Source organism: Parasteatoda tepidariorum, chromosome 9 (genome assembly GCF_982258835.1).
Source record: "Parasteatoda tepidariorum strain Cologne lab strain chromosome 9, Ptep-v5.0, whole genome shotgun sequence".
NCBI lineage: Eukaryota > Metazoa > Arthropoda > Arachnida > Araneae > Theridiidae > Parasteatoda > Parasteatoda tepidariorum.
In genome coordinates, this window is record NC_141763.1 from 2647904 (window position 1) to 2672093 (window position 24190).

General features: G+C 30.0%; 1 protein-coding gene across 21 annotated transcripts in view; it reads left to right on the forward strand.

Moving 5' to 3' along the window:
- Positions 1-4728, forward strand: part of LOC147803249 (disheveled-associated activator of morphogenesis 2-like) — a 76860-nt gene extending 72132 nt beyond the window's left edge. For all 21 annotated transcript variants that reach the window (XR_015428945.1, XM_087150672.1, XM_087150671.1 and 18 more), the window contains one exon: positions 1882-4728. The gene's annotated coding sequence lies outside the window, so the exon portion shown is untranslated. The remainder of the gene's footprint in view (positions 1-1881) is intronic.
- The last annotated feature ends 19462 nt before the right edge of the window (positions 4729-24190 follow it).

Sequence of the window (24190 nt, forward strand, 5' to 3'; positions counted from 1 at the left end):
ATTTTATTTAATGTGTTTTTGGTGAAAAATACTGAGATTTGGTAAAATGCTTCACAAGTATTTTTCTTAAAGCAAAAATATGCAATTTTTTTTTTAAAAAAATATTGCTGACTTATATATTTAACAATCATTCTAATTTTTGAAGCTAATTAAGCCTGTGATAATTTTCAAAGAAAACTTTTTTAAAATTAAATAAACCTTTCTTACTTTAAATGTATTTTTTTATAAATTATATATATAAAAAAAAAACTTTCCCTTGAAATTAATAACTTTTCACATTTAAAAATAAAGGAATAATACATAAAAAGTTTGTCAATCTAATTCATCTATGCTTTATTCATTTTGTTTGCTTTTTTCAAAAATGTTCTTTTTTCTTGTTATAGCAAAATTAGGATATAATTGTGAAGAATACAGATGTTTCTATTCTAGTTGGAATAAAATTAAATTTGCAGAATTCAGAAATTTATTTAAACCAAAATGAAAGGAAAGAATAAAGAAGTGTGACAACATGCTTTAAAACTTGAGAAAGTATTCCTTTCGGCCTATCTCTCTTTCTCAAAATAGAATTGTCATTGCTTGATGGTTTTTGCATTTGAAACCAAGCAGTTTATGTCATGTCCTACACTATGGGGATTTGAAGATTGCTAATTTGCTGAAAAAACTATAAAATAAGTATAATATAAAATGTTTTGAAAAGTATAGGATTCATCCAAAAAATTTAAGTTCATCACTTAATATAATCTTATAGTGCTTTTTATCTTTCTTTTAAGGGATAATTTTTACTTTAAACAACTTGCTAATTTTTAAACTATGTCCTAAATATAAATTTTCAACCTTCAGTCAATTCTGGTCTACATGTATATTTTCTTTATAATTTGTGTTGGCGCAACTCTTTCTTTCTTCTTTTCTTTTGTTCCTTTACTCTTTGTGCTATATTTGACTTTTTGTAGAAATTGAAGCTGCAAAACAACAGCAGCGGCACCTCCTGAAGAACAAGAAACTTTAGAGTTTGCTAATTGAGCTTTAAATTTACATTTTTCCTGTTATTCCTTTTTGTGTTGTGTTTATGTAACTGCATGTAATTTTCATTTAAAATAATGTTCTTTATGTCACAAAAAAGTTCAGTTGTTTAAGAATCAAAAAAAATTTGGGTGCTTTAAAAAAATGAGAGTCAACTATATTCACTAAAAATTTTAAACCGATTTCGATTTTGAATAGTTGAAAAAGTCGTTTGATTTTTATGTATTGATAAAACTTAATTGTTGAAAAAGTTCGGTGTCTAATATTTCCAACTTACTATCAAATTGAGCACAACATAGCAAATTTTAAATATGGATATCCTTCTTGTTCAATTAACTCAACAATTCATTTTAAGCAGTTGGTACCTATAATGTATATAAATTTCTCCTCTACAACGTCATCTATAATGCAAAATAAATAAACCTATAGATAAGGTTAAAACAAAAACATAAGAGTAAATTTTTTTGGAAAATCATGAAATAAAGAAAAATGGGAGTTCATAATTATGATTTCAAAGTTTACCCTCATCCTGCACTCAGGGATGGAAGATCAAGTTTGTTATCCTAGACTGCTTATTTAAAATATTGCTTAAATCGTGTTGAAATGAATTTTACTTGTGTGATTATTATTTAAAACAATCCCTTTTACAGACAAAACGCATTTGCTTTTATATGCTTTATGAAGTTCTTTTGTGTTATTCATAACTATTATTTGCTATCAATTATTTTTATTATTTACTAAAGCATGTGTAGCTACTTGTAATATTAAAAACAATGTAGCTTTGATAATAATATTTTTAATAAATTATTTTAAATGTTTGGTGAATTCTATTGCTAATTCTTAAATATATTTTAATTTCAGCTGTTGTTGATTTCTTTTAAACTGTAATGTCACATTCTCCAAGATATGACTGCAAAACGAGATCCTGGAAGAAAATGATATGTGTAATTGGAAGGTGTATTATCCCATTTTTGGTTCGACTATTGTCAAAGAAAATTTGAAAATGCTAAATAAAAATTCTCATGTTTTGCTACTGCAGGATGGGAGGTTGCTGTGACCTTTCATACAGTTTCACTCTTGGCCATTCGTCATATTTATGAAAATTTATTTTCTCATGTTTTATTTAAACGTGTCTTTGTTTAAATTTCTAATTTTTTTGTAGAAATTAAATTGTGAAACTCTAAGGATTGGTTAGCAATGAATAGAAGGGGGCATAGCCTTTAATGTAGTTAAAATAAACTAAGAAAAATATATATATATAGGCATAAAAATTGGAGTATTAAATAAAACTTAGAGAAAAGAGTGAGAAGATTGCTGGAAAAGAACTGCTTTAGAATTTTCAATGACTAGCGTGCTAGAGTAAAACCCTCTTCTGATTTTTAAGAAAAACATTAAGAACTTAGCAGCGATAGAAATTACTCATCCATTAAATTTGTGGGAGACTCTTACAAAATTCCTTCGCTGCCATGAGGAGAAAAAGGTGTTGACTAATTTATGCTGTGAATTATCATTAATTTTAAACTAATCATTTTTCTACATCTGTTTATATGCTGGTTTTATTTTATTTATTGACTTGGAAAAATTAGGCGTAAAGTCACGTTTACTATATCTGTATTTATTTTATTATTCATCACTTCAATTACTTCATTATTGACCATAACAAGCTTATGAATTGTGAAAATATTAACAACAAAATGTCTTTTTTTCCATGTAAGGTGATAATTTACTTAGTCATTTATAATTCAATCAAATACATTTCATTTTCAATTGCCAATTAGTAGTATAAATTGTCTTACCATATTAAGTAATGCTTTATCATTCTGTATTTATACTCATTTAAATTTTGAAATTGAATAAAAGTATTAGAACAAACGATAAAATTTATATTTAGCTTATTGGTTTTATTTAACTATTTTTTCATTATTTTATTTCAAAAGCATCTTTTTCTTGTCACACAATATATTTAATTTTTTATATATCTCAATTAATTATTAAATATTTTCTTCAAACTTCAATCTCTGTTTTTTATCCGCGCATTCTGTTAAATTGATTTTAAATAAATCTTAGTTCGGGAACTAGGTTATTATTATTTTACAGATATAAACTTTTATTTTTCTTCAATAATGTATTTTTTCATGGCATGCATATCAGTAACTAAAGTTTACCATTTACTAATAAGCAAGTAAGGTTTAAGCAATTAAAGTATATCCTGTCCTACGTTTAAGGCTCTTGATTTTAATTTTTTAAAGAAAAATTTTCTCCCAAGAGAATATTGTTTTTATTTATTTATATTTTAAAAAAGCATATTTTTTTTTATGTAAGATGCTTGAATCCTTTTTTTCTTAAAAATTTTTTGTAAAATATTCTATAGTGAGAGAATTTGTTATCATGAGTGATATTGAGAAATTTTAATAATTTAGCTTTTTATTTATTTATTTCAGACATTTTTAATAATTTTTTGTGTGGCTTAGTTGTTTTTTTTAAGAAGATTTTATTAGTAAACTTTAATTCTTCAAGTAAACAAGTTCTCGAATATTTTGATATTTGTTTGATTTTACACCTTCTTTTAATGGAGTGAAAGGTTTTAATTCTAAATTTTTCCTTAAATTGAGTGGTTTCGTTCCTTTTTTTTAAAGAGAGTATGTTTTTTATATAACAAGACTTTATTTATTTTTAGCAAAAGTTATATGGAACACAGTGAAAGAGCGTCCGGCAACCTAATTCCATACATTTCCCCATGGAAAGGCACTGCCACGCGTGTTTCGGAAGCAAGGATTGGGACCCTTGGCTAATCTTTCACAATCAAGTTTATTCTAGTTTGATTTTCCATAAGAAAATTAATTCAATTTTATGTCAGAGAATGTGAATTATTTATTTTTTGTAAATATTACTTTTATTTTACAAACCTACTTAACTAGCAATAAAATATTTATTTTCTGAGATCATATTTTAAGTTTCATGTATTTTAAATTTGTTTTCTTTGTAACCTATTTATAATTCCTGATTCCTCTTTTTTTATTTTAGCATTTCTTACCTTCAGTCACCATACTTTTACATAAATGAAATTAATTAATAAGGAATTTTGCATACTTTGCCCTATTTTATTTGAGTGATTCTATGTATTCTTTAACCCTGTATTATATGTTTATTGACGAATATAAATTACTCAAAACTTTCACAAGAACCAACTTTCAAAATGTGTAACTCTGCAATATCGTGCCATGACATGACGTATCATTAAATTTCAACCATTATTCAACTGTATCATAATTTATGTTGGGATTGGCTTTTCACCAGAAAATTAATTCTTGAAAGCATTGATAGCTCAATTAAAGATATAAAAATTAATTTACTTTCATTTTATGCTTTAAAATTTATTGTAAATATATAATGTTAAAAATCATGTTAAAATGAGAAAAACTAAAACAAAACTTGACATGTAATAAATTTTTTTGCACCATCAGAAATATTCAAGGACAATGATTGACATAACACGAAGTCTAATTGAGAGTATTGACCTGTAGTACACATATAAAAGAAGTATTTAAATAATTTCTGGAATTGAGCTGTGCTCCGTGCTGCACAATTTATTTTCTCATTTTAAAATGAGCTGAAAATTTGTGATTCGTTTATTTTGTTCAGCTTACTTAGTATGTTACCTAATGTATCTCTTATCTTTCATGAAATAAATACCTATAAATAGCAAAACACTATTTGGGCTTTTTTAAACTGTGTCTTTAATTTTGTTCAATGCATATTAAGTCTAATGAGTGTTCACATAAATTAGTTTATGTGAAATATTTATTTATATATTTTAAGAAAAATGATGTAGAGAGAATTTCCAAATTTCTGAAAAAATGAATTTATAAATCTTAAAACATTTGCATTACACCTTTTTCTGGAGCCTGTAGTGTGAGGACTAATTAGTATATATTTGTACTGGTTTTCACGATGGAAGCATGTAACAAATGAAATAATTTACTTTTAACAAAGCAAGGTCGTTTTTGTTTTTCGTAAACCAGGAAATCCCTCATAGGAAAGAGTGCTCATAAATGAGTCAAATTTCAGTTAGTTTTGTAATATTTTCGATTTTATTTCTTTAGCTCAAAATTGTATGTCTATTTTATATATTTGGTTATCTGAAAAATTTATAAAAATTGGATTAGAAAATGCTTACTGTAAATAATAGATAAACAAAAAAATAGAAATTTAGCCCATTCAATTCCAACACGTGAGGTTGAATGTGCCATTGATAAATATGAATGGGCCACATGAAATTCTATTAAAAAGTAAGTATCAACTTCTTTTTTTGACTAAATATAACAGATAATGATTTATCAAAATTAATTTTACATCTGTTAAAATGTATATCCTTGGTCTGTCTTTGACTTGAAAACACTGTCCATCTGAAACAAAAACTTATTTTAATTAAATTTCAAGTAATCAATTTCTAATAAACTAATATTCTGAAGAATTTAACATCAGGCAACATTTTTCTTTAGAAATGAATATAAATTATGCCTTTTGAACTGCCATTTAATCTAAAATCTTTAACAGCCATTTTAATAGTTTCATACATCAAGAAAAAAGAATTCTAAATAGAAAAAAAAAGCAAGCAAAAGCAAAATAATCTTCATAATCAGGGCAAATGAGGTCCATTCAGTCGAACATATTACTTTTTGTACATGTAATCAGAATTCTGAAGATCATTTAAATTCAAGCATTGACACATTTAAAGTTAGTCTACAAAAGGTTTTCTAGTTGTCATTAAATAACAGATATTTTTTAGGTAGTATTTTGTTTGCAGAAAAAAAAAAGAAGTTGCAAATTTTTCACATTTGATGTGTTCGACAGAGCAAGTAACTCCACTTATCGGTAGCATTTAAATTTATTTCATATAAATAAAAATACTTTTTCATACATTATTAGTGGCCAATTCATTACCACACTCCCCAATTTTTTATGTATATTAATTGTCACTTCAAAAGTTATATCTTGGCAAAAAAAAAAAAACAGCGATGCAAAAATATAGATTTTGTTCCATTTATATTTCAAGCGTTTTTCATCAAATATTTAAATACTTATGTAAAAAATAATCTTTGTTTTATCAAAACAGATTTTAAGAATAACAGGTTTAAATTTAGAAAACTGTATTTTCAATTGAAATCACAAAACAGAAGCAGATTACATTAGTCTAATTATAAATTCGTAGCAAGTAATATGTATGCATATACGTATAGTATATATGCATATACAGGTGTGCAAAAAACTACATTTTTGTACTTAATTACAACTACTTTATTATAAATATAGTTAACTACAACAACTTATTTTTAAAAAATATAGCGATTGCTTTCCTATCTTTAGAAGACGGACTTTGCTGGAGAACTTAAATCACACACTTGTTGAAAATGGTTTTGAATAAGGAAATTGTTTATTTAAACATGAATTATTATGAAATATTTATTCATGTTTACAGGAGCGAGTATGTAATTCTAAACCATTTTTAACAAATTACTTTAACCTTTAGCTTTATGTATTTCTCAACAGTATTTAAGAAACAGTAAAAAATCATAAATTATTTTCAATTTTGATAGGTATTTAATGCTTTTTTATTTACTCTAAAATACAAAGTGATTAAAAAATTACAGAAAATGTATATATTCCCTTCTATTGAATTAACATCAATGCTTCAGAAATGTACATTCACATATAATTTTAAACACAGCAATAATTTTATTTTTAAAAGTGAGACAAAAATAATTATGCATTAATTAGAAATGATTTTTTATGTAAAAAAAAATCAACGTAATGTTCTGAGAAGAAACTCTGCAACATAGGAATTCAAATTAGCATTTGGTGGTTGTATAATGTCAAGGAGAAAAATATTTTTTTGACATAACAAGGTTTTCAACATATTGAGTGTATACTGTAATACACAATTCTCATTGCATCCTGATATATTTAAGTAAAAGCTTAATCCTTAATTAGAAAATAGTCTTTGATTGTTGAATTATTTTCCTTCTATGCATTTTTTAAGAGATATGTCTTAACAAAACAAAAATAAATTATATAAAAGCTGACTTTTTTTCATAAGAATTTGCAAAATCAACAATCCTGCTCATAAGTCAAACATTTTAAAAAGGTAGACATTTCTTTATATTGCGGACAATTTTAGTTACAATAACCAGATATTATAATAATAATTTTTATTTTTATCCAACTTTTATCTGGGGTAGAAAATTCTTCATTGATGATACCACTACAATTCATTTATCAGTAAAAATAATTGTGACAATTTATTTCAAGTTTCCAGCCAACATTAGTTTCTATAAGTACGTCTTAGAATAAAACAGGAACAGGACCTAGAATAACACAACAATAAAACCTATTTTATACTTTTTACATATGCTGTACTCTTACTTACCACTAAAAAATAAATAAAAAGGCAAAAATAAAAATTATCGAAAGAAAATGTATCTCATTTATTTATCATTTCTTGAAGATACATAATTAGGAAGATACATAACATGAAGATACATAATTTAAGGGAAAGCTGCTATTTTATGGAATATCTATCCAAGGTACTTAATTCACTTTATATACAAGCTTACTACTATTTCAACTATTTCAGTTTAAATAAATTTCAATTTAGAATTTAATGCTACTGTATTTAATTAAAAACTTCTTAAATTTAGAAAATATGTCCAATAGTACGTTAGTAGAAGTCATTTGATTGAAACACTGATAAGTATTGAACAATAGAAGCTAGCACTTGACTTGAAGAAAAGCCGCAGTTTTGGGAAACTAACTTTTATCGAAGAACGCAAGGATTTTGTGTCACTTTGATGATTTTTCTCTCTCTAAAAATTAAATATTGTGCCCTCTTTCCCTGCCTAAGACCTGTTTTTATCCTTCCTCTCGGCAACGACGTTATATATATATATAAAGGAATGCATCAACGTGACACATAAAAAAAAATCAAGATACTAAAAGAAAGAGCCAGAGCAGATTTACAAAGACATACTGTTAGCTCAAAAGGCATAATATAAAATTTACCATTTAATTCAGTCAATTGAGCATAAAAATATTATACAATCGTATAAACTTAAAATACAACACTCTGTTAATCTTTAAAGACATTCTAATTTATAAAATTTGAAACACAAGAAAGATTTATTTTTTAAAAGTTGCTGACTCAATTTTAACTGTTAGTCTTTAAGATGACTTTGTATGATGTGCAAGACATTCCAAAGATTAATATTTTTCAGAAATATTATTTCAATGCCCACCACTTTTGGCAACATATGGCACGTGACAGGCACTAATGTTTATTTCTGTTTTGTGGGTCCCATTAAGGTGGATCAACGTCACCCTTAAAAGGACAGATAGATTACATCTATGCACTAAGCGGGATTCGAACCCAGAACCTTCCAGGTACAAGACCAATTACAGCGTAGTCAACACTTTAAAAAACATAAAACACCATATTTGAATTAATTGTATTTATTTATTAACACAATAAAATATGACATATATCCAAATTTTAGTACAGTATTTATTTCAAATCAATTCTTGAAAGTGGTTAGGATTAGTGACTTTGATTGTGTCCCAATATGAAATTTAAACATAAAATGCCAATTATCTACATGCATTCTTCTCAACAAAAATTACAAATTCAATAGTATACAAATCTTACTTTCTGTTTTAAATTAATTATAATAAAAAAAAAGTTGTGTTATCTTCCGTAGTAGGCAAAAAAGAAAAGAAACTTGATTTGCAGCATTTTTGAAAACAATTTACAAAAACAGCTCCTTTTTTTAAATTAACTTTTATTGAGTACACACGTAAGTACATTAATACTGATAAAAATGATCCAGAAATTAAGCATTCAATGTACTTTTTATTCCCATTTAAAATATAATTGATTTATTCTAAGAAAAAAAATGCAGTTTTCAACTTTATTAAAGAAACAAAGCACTATTAATTCAGGTTATAAGGTAGCAGTAATGGATAAGCAAGCGCAAATAATTCATGTAATGAGCATTAAACGGTTTAACTCTATTTCAGTTGATTTGAAATGAGGTCAAGAATCTTCAAAGACAGTATTTGGCCGCTTTCAATCAAATAGTAAAGGAATAGAATATAAATGCCCCTTTAACACAAAAAAGACAGTCTTACAGTAACAATATTTTACGAAATCAGACACAAAAATGCACTTTCTCAGAGTAAACCAACTTTTTTTTTTAGTGATGTAGATGTCTGACCCCCAAGATATTGGGGGCAGCCGGAACTCTGGAAGTATGGTTCCAATAGTTTGGACAGAAGAGAATTCCAAACTTTGGATTCCTTCATGTTAATATTTTTTTTTTGAGCACTTTTTAAACGGATTGAAAGATTTTTGTTCACAGTTGTAAAATTCGTTTATTTAAATTTAATTCCACTCAAAATATATCTTTTAGTAAATGATCATTGGTTTTTTATTTAATATAAGTCTTAAAATTTTTGAATTGTATAGTAAATAATTTTTTTACATCATTTTAAAGACTGCAATTTTAAATAGCAAAATTTCAGTGAAATCGGTCAATTAGTGAAAAGTTAAATTTTGAAAGAAATTTCTACCTTGCAGTTCAATTTTTCGACTATTATTAAATAAAATAATTAGCATTTACTATAAGCTATATTTTGCATAGAATTTTCTTTTGGATAAACGAATTTTATAACTGAGAGCAAAAATGTTTCAAATTCTTTTTGTAAGTTTTCGAGATATGGTGAAATACACAAAAAGTAAAATTAACATTAATTGTTCTAAACTTTGGACAGCTCTCTTGACGAAACTATTGGGACATTACCTCCCAGAACTACAACGCACTGCTGTGCTAGTTTTGGAGCTCCGTCTTTCGAAAGCGCTATGCATACTTTCCAGAAAAACGTTAGTTATATAGCAGATAAATGAGAACAATAAAGTGTAAGCGCGGTCACATTTTCATTATTTATTCATTTTGTACACGAAACTAGCGTTAAGGTAATATATTAAACTTTTTTAAATGAAAATGAATAATACAAAAAGCAGAGCCGTTTTGGGGGCCCTCGGCCTGCCTTCATTAGGGGGCGCTTTATGAGTAATTTCAAAGAAAAAATTTTACTTTTGAATAATTTTTATTTTAAGAAAGTAAAACATTGATACATTATTATAAAAGCTTTAATTACATTATTTTCATCAAAAGTTTAAGGTAGCAATACTTTCACGCGTTTTGAGAGGTGAAGACTTCTATCACATTGCTGAAATCAATTTCCAGCACATCATGTTCAATGCTCATGTTGATTAATTCTTTCTTAAGTCATTTTTTAGTTCATTTTTTATCAAGTTTAGTATGGAGAATAAACGTGCGCCACTGCATCTAGCTATCATGAATGACAATTGTCCAATGTCACGCTTGAAAAAAATATGACAAACGTCAATGTATGGAAAAGTGTCTTCGAGATTGTTGTTTTTTACTATTTTATGCATCGATTCCAAATTCATCTAACTTATTCTTCTAGGCCAAATCATGCTTGAAATGTTCTAATTATAGATCTAGCTCTTTTTCGTTTATATCACTGGCATAAAATGTTCAAAATTTGTAACGGTGAAGCGTTTGTTCCATGGACTTTATTTTTTATTCCATTATGCGATTTTTCACTAAGAATGACACTTGATTTTAAACACAGAACACATTTCGCATGCTAAACTATCGTGAAAATATTGTAAAAGGAGTTTTAGGAAATAATGTAATATAAATAAACTAATTTTTCTGAATTTTTCCATTTTTTAAGCATTATTTGAAATTTCCCGAATAAAAAAAAATTATTTATTACAAATAGGATACATTAATATATCGAAAAACACAATAAATAAATAATATAATGTAAAAAAAAAAACAAGAGAAAAGAATATAAAAAATTTTAACAATTAACCTCAGCCATGGTTCGAACCCACACCTCATCGCTAAGGCGTAGGTCACTAGCACGCGGTCTTAGCCGTTGAACCACGTTTATACGGAGATCGGGCTACTACATAGCTTCAAGTACCCTCTCCCGGTGAGCTAAACAAAAGACTTAAGGGGAGTTTGCTGCCCCCCTAATAGGTCTATAAAAATTTTGCTTTGTAGGGTGGTTCGGCTCCTAGAGGCCAAATTTCCGTCCGAGTTTGAAATTTATAGCTTAATATTAAAGGCAGTTAGATGGACTTGAAATTTGAACCTTTTTCCCGCCATTTTATCTTGTTTTTTGTTCTATTATGCGTTCTTTCTCCAAGAAAGACAATTGATTTCAAACACAGGACACATTTCACATGCTAAACTATCGTGAAAATATTGTAAAAGGAGTTTTTAAAAAAATATAATAAAAATAAACTAAATTTCCAGGAATTTTCGAGTTTCTAAGCATTTTTTTATATTTCCCGAATAAAAAAAATTATTTTTTTTGTATAGGATTCTTTAATATCTGAAAACACAATAAATAAATAATATAATGTAAAAAAAAAACAAAAGAAAAATATAAAAAGTTTTAAAAATTACCCTCAGATGTGGTTCGAACCCGCACGCCTTCGCTTAAGGTGTAAATCACTAGCACGCGGTCTTAGCCGTTGAACCACGTTTAGACGAAGATAGGACTATTACATAGCTTCAAGTACCCTCTCCCGGTGAGCTAAACAAAAGACTTAAGAGGAGTTTGCAGCCCCCCTAATAGGTCTATAAAAATTTTGCTTCACAGGGTGGTTTAGCTCTTAAAGGCCAAATTTCCGTCCAAGTTTGAAATTTATAGCTTAATATTAAAGGCAGTTAGATGGACTTGAAATTTGAACCTTTTTCCCGCCATTTTATCTTGTTTTTTGTTCTATTATGCGTTCTTTCTCCAAGAAAGACAATTGATTTCAAACACAGGACACATTTCACATGCTAAACTATCGTGAAAATATTGTAAAAGGAGTTTTTAAAAAAATATAATAAAAATAAACTAATTTTCCAGGAATTTTCGAGTTTCTAAGCATTTTTTTATATTTCCCGAATAAAAAAAATTATTTTTATTTATAGGATCCTTAAATATATCGAAAAACACAGTAAATAAATAATATAATGTAAAATAAAAAAAAGAGAAAAAATTTTCTTGAAAATAAATCTCTGCCGGGGTTCGAACCCGCACTCCTTCGCTTAAGGAGTAAGTTACTAACACGCGGTCTTAGCCGTTGAACCACGTTTAGACGGAGATCGGGCTACTACATAGCTTCAAGTACCCTCTCCCGGTGAGCTAATCAAAAGACTTAAGGGGAGTTTGCAGCCCCCCTAATAGGTCTATAAAAATTTTGCTTCACAGGGTGGTTTAGCTCTTAAAGGCCAAATTTCCGTCCAAGTTTGAAATTTATAGCTTAATATTAAAGGCAGTTAGATGGACTTGAAATTTGAACCTTTTTCCCGAAATTTTATCTTGTTTTTTGTTCTATTATGCGTTCTTTCTCCAAGAAAGACAATTGATTTCAAACACAGGACGCATTTCACATGCTAAACTATCGTGAAAATATTGTAAAAGGAGTTTTAAAAAAAATATAATAAAAATAAACTAATTTTCCAGGAATTTTCGAGTTTCTAAGCATTTTTTCATATTTCCCGAATAAAAAAAATTATTTTTATTTATAGGATCCTTAAATATATCGAAAAACACAGTAAATTAATAATATAATGTAAAATAAAAAAAAGAAAAAATTTTTTCTTGAAAATAAATCTCTGCCGGGGTTCGAACCCGCACTCCTTCTCTTAAGGAGTAAGTTACTAACACGCGGTCTTAGCCGTTGAACCACGTTTAGACGGAGATCGGGCTACTACATAGCTTCAAGTACCCTCTCCCAGTGAGCTAATCAAAAGACTTAAGGGGAGTTTGCAGCCCCCCTAATAGGTCTATAAAAATTTTGCTTCACAGGGTGGTTTAGCTTTTAAAGGCCAAATTTCCGTCCAAGTTTGAAATTTATAGCTTAATATTAAAGGCAGTTAGATGGACTTGAAATTTGAACCTTTTTCCCGCCATTTTATCTTGTTTTTTTTTCTATTATGCGTTCTTTCTCCAAGAAAGACAATTGATTTCAAACACAGGACACATTTCACATGCTAAACTATCGTGAAAATATTGTAAAAGGAGTTTTAAAAAAAATATAATAAAAATAAACTAATTTTCCAGGAATTTTCGAGTTTCTAAGCATTTTTTTATATTTCCCGAATAAAAAAAATTATTTTTATTTATAGGATCCTTAAATATATCGAAAAACACAGTAAATAAATAATATAATGTAAAATAAAAAAAAGAAAAAATTTTTTTTTGAAAATAAATCTCTGCCGGGGTTCGAACCCGCACTCCTTCTCTTAAGGAGTAAGTTACTAACACGCGGTCTTAGCCGTTGAACCACGTTTAGACGGAGATCGGGCTACTACATAGCTTCAAGTACCCTCTCCCGGTGAGCTAATCAAAAGACTTAAGGGGAGTTTGCAGCCCCCCTAATAGGTCTATAAAAATTTTGCTTCACAGGGTGGTTTAGCTCTTAAAGGCCAAATTTCCGTCCAAGTTTGAAATTTATAGCTTAATATTAAAGGCAGTTAGATGGACTTGAAATTTGAACCTTTTTCCCGCCATTTTATCTTGTTTTTTGTTCTATTATGCGTTCTTTCTCCAAGAAAGACAATTGATTTCAAACACAGGGCACATTTCACATGCTAAACTATCGTGAAAATATTGTAAAAGGAGTTTTAAAAAAAATATAATAAAAATAAACTAATTTTCCAGGAATTTTCGAGTTTCTAAGCATTTTTTTATATTTCCCGAATAAAAAAAATTATTTTTATTTATAGGATCCTTAAATATATCGAAAAACACAGTAAATAAATAATATAATGTAAAATAAAAAAAAGAAAAAATTTTTTCTTGAAAATAAATCTCTGCCGGGGTTCGAACCCGCACTCCTTCTCTTAAGGAGTAAGTTACTAACACGCGGTCTTAGCCGTTGAACCACGTTTAGACGGAGATCGGGCTACTACATAGCTTCAAGTACCCTCTCCCGGTGAGCTAATCAAAAGACTTAAGGGGAGTTTGCAGCCCCCCTAATAGGTCTATAAAAATTTTGCTTCACAGGGTGGTTTAGCTCTTAAAGGCCAAATTTCCGTCCAAGTTTGAAATTTATAGCTTAATATTAAAGGCAGTTAGATGGACTTGAAATTTGAACCTTTTTCCCGCCATTTTATCTTGTTTTTTGTTCTATTATGCGTTCTTTCACCAAGAAAGACAATTGATTTCAAACACAGGGCACATTTCACATGCTAAACTATCGTGAAAATATTGTAAAAGGAGTTTTAAAAAAAATATAATAAAAATAAAGTAATTTTCCAGGAATTTTCGAGTTTCTAAGCATTTTTTTATATTTCCCGAATAAAAAAAATTATTTTTATTTATAGGATCCTTAAATATATCGAAAAACACAGTAAATAAATAATATAATGTAAAATAAAAAAAAGAAAAAAATTTTTCTTGAAAATAAATCTCTGCCGGGGTTCGAACCCGCACTCCTTCTCTTAAGGAGTAAGTTACTAACACGCGGTCTTAGCCGTTGAACCACGTTTAGACGGAGATCGGGCTACTACATAGCTTCAAGTACCCTCTCCCGGTGAGCTAATCAAAAGACTTAAGGGGAGTTTGCAGCCCCCCTAATAGGTCTATAAAAATTTTGCTTCACAGGGTGGTTTAGCTCTTAAAGGCCAAATTTCCGTCCAAGTTTGAAATTTATAGCTTAATATTAAAGGCAGTTAGATGGACTTGAAATTTGAACCTTTTTCCCGAAATTTTATCTTGTTTTTTGTTCTATTATGCGTTCTTTCTCCAAGAAAGACAATTGATTTCAAACACAGGACGCATTTCACATGCTAAACTATCGTGAAAATATTGTAAAAGGAGTTTTAAAAAAAATATAATAAAAATAAACTAATTTTCCAGGAATTTTCGAGTTTCTAAGCATTTTTTCATATTTCCCGAATAAAAAAATTTATTTTTATTTATAGGATCCTTAAATATATCGAAAAACACAGTAAATTAATAATATAATGTAAAATAAAAAAAAGAAAAAATTTTTTCTTGAAAATAAATCTCTGCCGGGGTTCGAACCCGCACTCCTTCTCTTAAGGAGTAAGTTACTAACACGCGGTCTTAGCCGTTGAACCACGTTTAGACGGAGATCGGGCTACTACATAGCTTCAAGTACCCTCTCCCGGTGAGCTAATCAAAAGACTTAAGGGGAGTTTGCAGCCCCCCTAATAGGTCTATAAAAATTTTGCTTCACAGGGTGGTTTAGCTCTTAAAGGCCAAATTTCCGTCCAAGTTTGAAATTTATAGCTTAATATTAAAGGCAGTTAGATGGACTTGAAATTTGAACCTTTTTCCCGCCATTTTATCTTGTTTTTTGTTCTATTATGCGTTCTTTCACCAAGAAAGACAATTGATTTCAAACACAGGGCACATTTCACATGCTAAACTATCGTGAAAATATTGTAAAAGGAGTTTTAAAAAAAATATAATAAAAATAAACTAATTTTCCAGGAATTTTCGAGTTTCTAAGCATTTTTTTATATTTCCCGAATAAAAAAAATTATTTTTATTTATAGGATCCTTAAATATATCGAAAAACACAGTAAATAAATAATATAATGTAAAATAAAAAAAAGAAAAAATTTTTTCTTGAAAATAAATCTCTGCCGGGGTTCGAACCCGCACTCCTTCTCTTAAGGAGTAAGTTACTAACACGCGGTCTTAGCCGTTGAACCACGTTTAGACGGAGATCGGGCTACTACATAGCTTCAAGTACCCTCTCCCGGTGAGCTAATCAAAAGACTTAAGGGGAGTTTGCAGCCCCCCTAATAGGTCTATAAAAATTTTGCTTCACAGGGTGGTTTAGCTCTTAAAGGCCAAATTTCCGTCCAAGTTTGAAATTTATAGCTTAATATTAAAGGCAGTTAGATGGACTTGAAATTTGAACCTTTTTCCCGAAATTTTATCTTGTTTTTTGTTCTATTATGCGTTCTTTCTCCAAGAAAGACAATTGATTTCAAACACAGGACACATTTCACATGCTAAACTATCGTGAAAATATTGTAAAAGGAGTTTTAAAAAAAATATAATAAAAATAAACTAATTTTCCAGGAATTTTCGAGTTTCTAAGCATTTTTTTATATTTCCCGAATAAAAAAAATTATTTTTATTTATAGGATCCTTAAATATATCGAAAAACACAGTAAATAAATAATATAATGTAAAATAAAAAAAAGAAAAAATTTTTTCTTGAAAATAAATCTCTGCCGGGGTTCGAACCCGCACTCCTTCTCTTAAGGAGTAAGTTACTAACACGCGGTCTTAGCCGTTGAACCACGTTTAGACGGAGATCGGGCTACTGCATAGCTTCAAGTACCCTCTCCCGGTGAGCTAATCAAAAGACTTAAGGGGAGTTTGCAGCCCCCCTAATAGGTCTATAAAAATTTTGCTTCACAGGGTGGTTTAGCTCTTAAAGGCCAAATTTCCGTCCAAGTTTGAAATTTATAGCTTAATATTAAAGGCAGTTAGATGGACTTGAAATTTGAACCTTTTTCCCGAAATTTTATCTTGTTTTTTGTTCTATTATGCGTTCTTTCTCCAAGAAAGACAATTGATTTCAAACACAGGACACATTTCACATGCTAAACTATCGTGAAAATATTGTAAAAGGAGTTTTAAAAAAAATATAATAAAAATAAACTAATTTTCCAGGAATTTTCGAGTTTCTAAGCATTTTTTTATATTTCCCGAATAAAAAAAATTATTTTTATTTATAGGATCCTTAAATATATCGAAAAACACAGTAAATAAATAATATAATGTAAAATAAAAAAAAGAAAAAATTTTTTCTTGAAAATAAATCTCTGCCGGGGTTCGAACCCGCACTCCTTCTCTTAAGGAGTAAGTTACTAACACGCGGTCTTAGCCGTTGAACCACGTTTAGACGGAGATCGGGCTACTACATAGCTTCAAGTACCCTCTCCCGGTGAGCTAATCAAAAGACTTAACGGGAGTTTGCAGCCCCCCTAATAGGTCTATAAAAATTTTGCTTCACAGGGTGGTTTAGCTCTTAAAGGCCAAATTTCCGTCCAAGTTTGAAATTTATAGCTTAATATTAAAGGCAGTTAGATGGACTTGAAATTTGAACCTTTTTCCCGCCATTTTATCTTGTTTTTTGTTCTATTATGCGTTCTTTCACCAAGAAAGACAATTGATTTCAAACACAGGGCACATTTCACATGCTAAACTATCGTGAAAATATTGTAAAAGGAGTTTTAAAAAAAATATAATAAAAATAAAGTAATTTTCCAGGAATTTTCGAGTTTCTAAGCATTTTTTTATATTTCCCGAATAAAAAAAATTATTTTTATTTATAGGATCCTTAAATATATCGAAAAACACAGTAAATAAATAATATAATGTAAAATAAAAAAAAGAAAAAATTTTTTCTTGAAAATAAATCTCTGCCGGGGTTCGAACCCGCACTCCTTCTCTTAAGGAGTAAGTTACTAACACGCGGTCTTAGCCGTTGAACCACGTTTAGACGGAGATCGGGCTACTACATAGCTTCAAGTACCCTCTCCCGGTGAGCTAATCAAAAGACTTAAGGGGAGTTTGCAGCCCCCCTAATAGGTCTATAAAAATTTTGCTTCACAGGGTGGTTTAGCTCTTAAAGGCCAAATTTCCGTCCAAGTTTGAAATTTATAGCTTAATATTAAAGGCAGTTAGATGGACTTGAAATTTGAACCTTTTTCCCGCCATTTTATCTTGTTTTTTGTTCTATTATGCGTTCTTTCACCAAGAAAGACAATTGATTTCAAACACAGGGCACATTTCACATGCTAAACTATCGTGAAAATATTGTAAAAGGAGTTTTAAAAAAAATATAATAAAAATAAACTAATTTTCCAGGAATTTTCGAGTTTCTAAGCATTTTTTTATATTTCCCGAATAAAAAAAATTATTTTTATTTATAGGATCCTTAAATATATCGAAAAACACAGTAAATAAATAATATAATGTAAAATAAAAAAAAGAAAAAATTTTTTCTTGAAAATAAATCTCTGCCGGGGTTCGAACCCGCACTCCTTCTCTTAAGGAGTAAGTTACTAACACGCGGTCTTAGCCGTTGAACCACGTTTAGACGGAGATCGGGCTACTACATAGCTTCAAGTACCCTCTCCCGGTGAGCTAATCAAAAGACTTAAGGGGAGTTTGCAGCCCCCCTAATAGGTCTATAAAAATTTTGCTTCACAGGGTGGTTTAGCTCTTAAAGGCCAAATTTCCGTCCAAGTTTGAAATTTATAGCTTAATATTAAAGGCAGTTAGATGGACTTGAAATTTGAACCTTTTTCCCGAAATTTTATCTTGTTTTTTGTTCTATTATGCGTTCTTTCTCCAAGAAAGACAATTGATTTCAAACACAGGACACATTTCACATGCTAAACTATCGTGAAAATATTGTAAAAGGAGTTTTAAAAAAAATATAATAAAAATAAACTAATTTTCCAGGAATTTTCGAGTTTCTAAGCATTTTTTTATATTTCCCGAATAAAAAAAATTATTTTTATTTATAGGATCCTTAAATATATCGAAAAACACAGTAAATAAATAATATAATGTAAAATAAAAAAAAGAAAAAATTTTTTCTTGAAAATAAATCTCTGCCGGGGTTCGAACCCGCACTCCTTCTCTTAAGGAGTAAGTTACTAACACGCGGTCTTAGCCGTTGAACCACGTTTAGACGGAGATCGGGCTACTGCATAGCTTCAAGTACCCTCTCCCGGTGAGCTAATCAAAAGACTTAAGGGGAGTTTGCAGCCCCCCTAATAGGTCTATAAAAATTTTGCTTCACAGGGTGGTTTAGCTCTTAAAGGCCAAATTTCCGTCCAAGTTTGAAATTTATAGCTTAATATTAAAGGCAGTTAGATGGACTTGAAATTTGAACCTTTTTCCCGAAATTTTATCTTGTTTTTTGTTCTATTATGCGTTCTTTCTCCAAGAAAGACAATTGATTTCAAACACAGGACACATTTCACATGCTAAACTATCGTGAAAATATTGTAAAAGGAGTTTTAAAAAAAATATAATAAAAATAAACTAATTTTCCAGGAATTTTCGAGTTTCTAAGCATTTTTTTATATTTCCCGAATAAAAAAAATTATTTTTATTTATAGGATCCTTAAATATATCGAAAAACACAGTAAATAAATAATATAATGTAAAATAAAAAAAAGAAAAAAATTTTTCTTGAAAATAAATCTCTGCCGGGGTTCGAACCCGCACTCCTTCTCTTAAGGAGTAAGTTACTAACACGCGGTCTTAGCCGTTGAACCACGTTTAGACGGAGATCGGGCTACTACATAGCTTCAAGTACCCTCTCCCGGTGAGCTAATCAAAAGACTTAAGGGGAGTTTGCAGCCCCCCTAATAGGTCTATAAAAATTTTGCTTCACAGGGTGGTTTAGCTCTTAAAGGCCAAATTTCCGTCCAAGTTTGAAATTTATAGCTTAATATTAAAGGCAGTTAGATGGACTTGAAATTTGAACCTTTTTCCCGAAATTTTATCTTGTTTTTTGTTCTATTATGCGTTCTTTCTCCAAGAAAGACAATTGATTTCAAACACAGGACACATTTCACATGCTAAACTATCGTGAAAATATTGTAAAAGGAGTTTTAAAAAAAATATAATAAAAATAAACTAATTTTCCAGGAATTTTCGAGTTTCTAAGCATTTTTTTATATTTCCCGAATAAAAAAAATTATTTTTATTTATAGGATCCTTAAATATATCGAAAAACACAGTAAATAAATAATATAATGTAAAATAAAAAAAATAAAAAAATTTTTCTTGAAAATAAATCTCTGCCGGGGTTCGAACCCGCACTCCTTCTCTTAAGGAGTAAGTTACTAACACGCGGTCTTAGCCGTTGAACCACGTTTAGACGGAGATCGGGCTACTACATAGCTTCAAGTACCCTCTCCCGGTGAGCTAATCAAAAGACTTAAGGGGAGTTTGCAGCCCCCCTAATAGGTCTATAAAAATTTTGCTTCACAGGGTGGTTTAGCTCTTAAAGGCCAAATTTCCGTCCAAGTTTGAAATTTATAGCTTAATATTAAAGGCAGTTAGATGGACTTGAAATTTGAACCTTTTTCCCGAAATTTTATCTTGTTTTTTGTTCTATTATGCGTTCTTTCTCCAAGAAAGACAATTGATTTCAAACACAGGACGCATTTCACATGCTAAACTATCGTGAAAATATTGTAAAAGGAGTTTTAAAAAAAATATAATAAAAATAAACTAATTTTCCAGGAATTTTCGAGTTTCTAAGCATTTTTTCATATTTCCCGAATAAAAAAAATTATTTTTATTTATAGGATCCTTAAATATATCGAAAAACACAGTAAATTAATAATATAATGTAAAATAAAAAAAAGAAAAAAATTTTTCTTGAAAATAAATCTCTGCCGGGGTTCGAACCCGCACTCCTTCTCTTAAGGAGTAAGTTACTAACACGCGGTCTTAGCCGTTGAACCAGGTTTAGACGGAGATCGGGCTACTACATAGCTTCAAGTACCCTCTCCCGGTGAGCTAATCAAAAGACTTAAGGGGAGTTTGCAGCCCCCCTAATAGGTCTATAAAAATTTTGCTTCACAGGGTGGTTTAGCTCTTAAAGGCCAAATTTCCGTCCAAGTTTGAAATTTATAGCTTAATATTAAAGGCAATTAGATGGACTTGAAATTTGAACCTTTTTCCCGCCATTTTATCTTGTTTTTTGTTCTATTATGCGTTCTTTCACCAAGAAAGACAATTGATTTCAAACACAGGACACATTTCACATGCTAAACTATCGTGAAAATATTGTAAAAGGAGTTTTAAAAAAAATATAATAAAAATAAACTAATTTTCCAGGAATTTTCGAGTTTCTAAGCATTTTTTTATATTTCCCGAATAAAAAAAATTATTTTTATTTATAGGATCCTTAAATATATCGAAAAACACAGTAAATAAATAATATAATGTAAAATAAAAAAAAGAAAAAATTTTTTTTTGAAAATAAATCTCTGCCGGGGTTCGAACCCGCACTCCTTCGCTTAAGGAGTAAGTTACTAACACGCGGTCTTAGCCGTTGAACCACGTTTAGACGGAGATCGGGCTACTACATAGCTTCAAGTACCCTCTCCCGGTGAGCTAATCAAAAGACTTAAGGGGAGTTTGCAGCCCCCCTAATAGGTCTATAAAAATTTTGCTTCACAGGGTGTTTAGCTCTTAAAGGCCAAATTTCCGTCCAAGTTTGAAATTTATAGCTTAATATTAAAGGCAGTTAGATGGACTTGAAATTTGAACCTTTTTCCCGCCATTTTATCTTGTTTTTTGTTCTATTATGCGTTCTTTCTCCAAGAAAGACAATTGATTTCAAACACAGGACGCATTTCACATGCTAAACTATCGTGAAAATATTGTAAAAGGAGTTTTAAAAAAAATATAATAAAAATAAACTAATTTTCCAGGAATTTTCGAGTTTCTAAGCATTTTTTTATATTTCCCGAATAAAAAAAATTATTTTTATTTATAGGATCCTTAAATATATCGAAAAACACAGTAAATAAATAATATAATGTAAAATAAAAAAAAGAGAAAAATTTTTCTTGAAAATAAATCTCTGCCGGGGTTCGAATCCGCACTCCTTCGCTTAAGGAGTAAGTTACTAACACGCGGTCTTAGCCGTTGAACCACGTTTAGACGGAGATCGGGCTACTACATAGCTTCAAGTACCCTCTCCCGGTGAGCTAATCAAAAGACTTAAGGGGAGTTTGCAGCCCCCCTAATAGGTCTATAAGAATTTTGCTTCACAGGGTGGTTTAGCTCTTAAAGGCCAAATTTCCGTCCAAGTTTGAAATTTATAGCTTAAAATTAAAGGCAGTTAGATGGACTTGAAATTTGAACCTTTTATCCCGCCATTTTCGGGTAAATTTCGGTTCCGCAGACACGGATACGAATCACCCAGTATCTTCCTTTAATATTAACTTATAATTTTCAAACTCGGCAAGAGATTGGAGATTAATATACTAAACAATCGTACTAAAGAGAATTTTTATAGACATATTAGGGGACATACAATGGCCCATAATAGGTTCCATTAGGTACCCGCTTTAAAGTTCTTTAAGCTTGATATTCGCGGCAGAAGTGTGTAAGGCATAGCGTGGTTGGAAGAGCGACGGGGTAGTAAGCATAGGGGCTGGGGATCGATACTGGCAGAAGATTAATTTTTAAAACTGCGATACCGGTCAAGGGTTAATTTTTATTTATTTATTGTATATTATTTTTTTTGATATCTTTTTCAATATTTTTACGTGAATGAAGTGTTCAATATATAAGAATTATTATTTTTCTTTGGGAAAAAGCAAATAATTGCTATAAAACGGGTAAATTTCGGGTCCGCTGACACGGATACGAATCACCCAGTATCTTCCTTTTAATATTAACTTATAATTTTCAAACTCGGCAAGAGATTGGAGTTTAATATACTAAACAATCGTACGAAAGAGAATTTTTATAGACATATTAGGGGACATACAATGGCCCATAATAGGTTCCATTAGGTACCCGCTTTAAAGTTCTTTAAGCTTGATATTCGCGGCAGAAGTATGTAAGGCATAGCGTGGTTGGAAGAGCGACGGGGTAGTAAGCATAGAGGCTGGGGATCGATACTGGCAGAAGATTAATTTTTAAAACTGCGATACCGGTCAAGGGTTAATTTTTATTTATTTATTCTATATTATTTTTTTTGATATCTTTTTCAATATTTTTACGTGAATGAAGTGTTCAATATATAAGAATTATTATTTTTCTTTGGGAAAAAGCAAATAATTGCTATAAAACGGGTGAATTTCGGGTCCGCAGACACGGATACGAATCACCCCGTATCTTCCTTTAATATTAACTTATAATTTTCAAACTCGGCAAGAGATTGGAGTTTAATATACTAAACAATCGTACGAAAGAGAATTTTTATAGACATATTAGGGGACATACAATGGCCCATAATAGGTTCCATTAGGTATCCGCTTTAAAGTTCTTTAAGCTTGATATTCGCGGCAGAAGTGTGTAAGGCATAGCGTGGTTGGAAGAGCGACGGGGTAGTAAGCATAGGGGCTGGGGATCGATACTGGCAGAAGATTAGTTTTTAAAACTGCGATACCGGTCAAGGGTTAATTTTTATTTATTTATTCTATATTATTTTTTTTGATATCTTTTTCAATATTTTTACGTGAATGAAGGGTTCAATATATAAGAATTATTATTTTTCTTTGGGAAAAAGCAAATAATTGCTATAAAACGGTTAAATTTCGGGTCCGCAAACACGGATACGAATCACCCAGTATCTTCCTTTAATATTAACTTATAATTTTCAAACTCGGCAAGAGATTGGAGTTTAATATACTAAACAATCGTACGAAAGAGAATTTTTATAAACATATTAGGGGACATACAATGGCCCATAATAGGTTCCATTAGGTACCCGCTTTAAAGTTCCTTAAGCTTGATATTCGCGGCAGAAGTGTGTAAGGCATAGCGTGGTTGGAAGAGCGACGGGATAGTAAGCATAGGGGCTGGGGATCGATACTGGCAGAAGATTAATTTTTAAAACTGCGATACCGGTCAAGGGTTAATTTTTATTTATTTATTCTATATTATTTTTTTTGATATCTTTTTCAATATTTTTACGTGAATGAAGTGTTCAATATATAAGAATTATTATTTTTCTTTGGGAAAAAGCAAATAATTGCTATAAAACGGGTAAATTTCGGGTCCGCTGACACGGATACGAATCACCCAGTATCTTCCTTTTAATATTAACTTATAATTTTCAAACTCGGCAAGAGATTGGAGTTTAATATACTAAACAATCGTACGAAAGAGAATTTTTATAGACATATTAGGGGACATACAATGGCCCATAATAGGTTCCATTAGGTACCCGCTTTAAAGTTCTTTAAGCTTGATATTCGCGGCAGAAGTGTGTAAGGCATAGCGTGGTTGGAAGAGCGACGGGGTAGTAAGCATAGAG